Source organism: Phyllobates terribilis, unplaced genomic scaffold (assembly GCF_046119375.1).
Source record: "Phyllobates terribilis strain yellow unplaced genomic scaffold, ASM4611937v1 Scaffold_1__5_contigs__length_1240528914, whole genome shotgun sequence".
NCBI lineage: Eukaryota > Metazoa > Chordata > Amphibia > Anura > Dendrobatidae > Phyllobates > Phyllobates terribilis.
In genome coordinates, this window is record NW_027362761.1 from 819,189,064 (window position 1) to 819,193,136 (window position 4,073).

Here is a 4,073-nt window from a genome sequence, read left to right on the forward strand (position 1 = left end):
TGATTTGCATACATGCCGACTAAATGGGCATGACCTCACTCAATGCAAGTGTATTGAGCATGGCCGGAGAAGTTGAGTCAGATGTTGGCCGGAAGTATGCAAATCACATACTTGCGTTTACATGACCGCCTACTCTCGGCACCGGCACCAGAGAGAACCCTCACAGTGTGTAGAACACGATATGAGGATTCACGAATCGGCAGTCACATAAAGTCAATACCAACACCAATTAAGTGCCATGAGGTCTCATAAAAGGTATAACTTTATATCAATATGTAATTAAAGAAAAGATTAAATATGTACAAGACAGCAGAAAATTCCCTATAGACCACTACATAACACAATATATGGAGGTAATAAAAAATAGGTGCATAGTTCAAATATCCCAATACATCCAAACGGTATATACCTAGACTCCCTATGAGGACAATGTCTGTTAGGTGATGAAGTTGTATTTACATCATATGATGCTACAGACAGGATAAGTGTAGTGTGGTCAGCTTTGTCCCAATGTATGTTTCACTCATGCTTCATCAGGAGGCATCATAGAGTGACTGCATACTTGTACTCCAAGGCGGACAACCTCTTTAAGTATTCCACATTCTAAGGTAAAGAGAGAAGATGGCTACTCTTATTTTGGAAGTTACCCTCTTTTTTATCACAAAATGCAATTCATTTGCATCCTTAGATATAAATCTCTTATTAGGTCAGGACCAATTACTAGCCTCCTGGTTTTATACTGTTTGTAAGTGTGCAACAATGCAGTGACAAATTAATTATTATTCATACTGTATATCTATGAATACATTGGTGATATTCAGTGAGAGATGATTTACTCAGGCCCTTGGAGTTGTCTAAAATTGGAAAAACATGTCAGCTTTCATTCAAAAATCCATAGATTGTTTGTTAGATTGCAGCTTAGTTCCATTCACTTTTATAAATGTGACCTGCAATAGGAGACACGATCTATGGACAAGTGTAGCATTGTTTCAGGAAAGCAGAATAAAAAATAAAAAAATGTTGGTCATAAAAGCAGAAAAAAAGAATTAAAATGTGTCTAACAAACAAAGCAGCACACTGTAGCTCTAAGTATGCGAACATGAAATTATTTAATGTTTGCATACTTAGCGTTACAGTGTGCTGCTTTGTTTGTTAGCTATTTCTTGTTTTGGAAATGTCGGACAGTTTTTTCTGCTTCTAAAATGTGTCTAGTCATTCAAAGGGTTGTCTCACGTAAGAACAGTAGGGAAAATAAGTTAGGCTGTGTGCCCACGTAGCGTTTTTCAAGCGTATATGCTGCGGAATTTCCGCAGCGTAAACGCTTGTAAAACGCATGTATGTCCGCACCCCATGGTCCCCAATGGCATTCCGCAATGTCAATGCCCATGCTGCGGATTTTTCCGCAGCGTATATGCTGCGGTCAAAAATCCGCAGCATGCTCATTAATTTTGCGGAAGCGCAGCGGAATCAATGTGCGGATGGTACCCAAGTGTGGATGAGAGGAGACTCTCATCCAGACCTGGGTACCAAAGAACCTGTAAAAAAAAAAATAAAATAAAGTTTATACTTATCTTCTGATGTTTTCCCTCCGTCGCGCTGTTGTCTGAAGGACCTGCCACGTCATTGAGTCATGTGACCCACCACATGACTCAATGACGTCACCGCAGGTCCTGCACACAACAGCGTGAGCCGCTCAAGCCTCCGGACGGGGCAGAGAATGCATCAGAAGGTGAGTATAAAGTTTATTTTTTTATTTTTTACCATTCTGAACAAGTTGTCAAGCACTTTTCCAAGTGATGCTTGGAGAAGTGCTTGATAACCCGCATGCGGAAATGCATGCAAAGACGCCTCACAAACGCTTCTACCTGGCGGGAAAACCACATGTAATATCCGCATGCGATTTTCCCGCCAGGGAGAAGCGTAAAAAATATGCTTCAGGTCCGCAACGTGGGCACATAGCCTTAAAGTGTCAAAAACGATTCTTCTTCATTTATTCCTACTTTGTTAAGATATTCTGCTTTATGGGTCCTAATACATGTCTGCTCAATGCCAACGCATTTCGAGCTAACAAAAGTTCTTATTCACATCATTCATCATCATGCTAAGCAGTGAGCACACGATTTATTCATATTCTATCTAGATTTGTAAGTTGAACTGGCCGGGTGTTCAGCCAACTGTACAATATACTGAATGGTGCTTAGAGGGACTGCAGGAATACAATACACTGAAATACTGTATCCACCTCCAAAATGCTTTACAGCCTTTACATTCCCATATATAAATGTTTTTTGTGTGTAAGGGATAAAGAAATGCACTGACTGAATTGCATCACTTTATCTGTGATTTCCATTCCTGCGACCTGCTATTTAGGTGAGACAATGCTGTATTGTGTCTACAAAGAGAGCTAATGAAATGTTGGACTAATTGGTAACCACATGACATCATAGGAGAAACTAAGCCCTGGTTGGTCAGTGGTATTCTGAAAAACCTATTAACATTCATTCTAAGGGTTCTTGCCTTCCTAAATATAACAGTTTATCTCATGAAGATATCATTTGAAACACTGGAGACTGAATACAGGGCAAAAATTGTTAAGTTCAGAATAATCTATTGACCAATAAGGTAAGTGGATGTGAAAATACGTTGTAATATTAAAAGGAGGAGAGGGTGGAGGGCTAATTAGGATTGAAAATGGATCTGTCGCCAGATATGGATCTGTCACAATACATACTGCATAGACTTATTAGACCAGAAGGGACTAGTTTACTTTCTGTGAAATAAGCTAGAGCTTAAAAAAAACAATTGACTATAAGGAGAAAACATTGAAAAATGATTATACAGCCATTCTGACCATGATTCTTAAAGTAAATACACCAGCTTTTTTGGGATGTAGAAATATTTTTTTTTAATAATATATGCCATTTGTGTTGGGATATCTGGTGACAGATAAACCACCTTTAAATAAATATATATATAAATTACTGAAATTACAAATGTATTTTATACCAACAGGGGCCTGTAACCATGAAGATAACTCTGGTCCTGTTGCTTTACATGGCAAAACCCAGCTCGGAATATCCAGTAAGTATTGCATGTGGTCATATTATAGTATTTGACTATCATTTGAAAATCCCCATCTGCGTGACAGTGGATTTTCAAGAAGGGGCATCAGTTGACTGTGAGGATAGAAGCTGTGATTGCACTTGGGTCAGGGTATCACTCCGCACTGAATTCCATCCCTGTGTTATATAAGCCTTCATTTTAATAGATTTTTTTTAGATTACTCCAATAAAGTTTGTTATAATTTTATCTTTTGGGTCTTGGCTTTCTTGTCACTTTTTGGTTGTTGTATAATTTTGGCAATACCCCCCTTTATATATTTGATGGAGAAGTGGGGGCACAGTATGGAGAAGTTGAATTCATGTACTGACAGTGGATCTGCTCCTGGTTGTCACCCGGCTGAGGCGGTCACCTTTCTGCCACTGGTTCCCTACTGTGGCTGTCACCCTGCTGCCGAAGCGGGAAAGGTAAGCGCCTTAAAGAGCCGAAGGTTATATAGACTTTTATTGTATATTAGGGAAGTTAATGTGAAGGCACAGTATCTTGTGGGCAGTATGCAGAGGAGGAAAAGTGTGGTTCTAGTGCAATATTCATCTACTGACGGTGGTTCTAGCACTGCATTAATTTACTAATAGTGATTCTGGTGCTGCATTCATGTACTGACAGGAGTTCTTTGTATATGGGAGCTGTGGGCCCACCATACTGTGTATAGGAAAGCTGTGGGGCATTATATTGTGTATAGGGGAGCTATGGGCCCTTCATACTGTATATAGGGAAACTGTGGGTACATCATACTCTGTATAAGGGAGCTATGAGTCCACTATACTGTATATAGAGGAGCTGTATATTTGGGGACCCAGTGGACATTATTAAATGTTAAGTGGGCACTTAAGAAGCATTATTGTTGTTGGGTACTTGGAGTATTGTAGCCATCAAAGGGGCAAAATGTGGACACTTTTCTAGGGTATTTGCACAGGGCATTAATCTTTTCAAGAGGAGCAATTTTACCATCT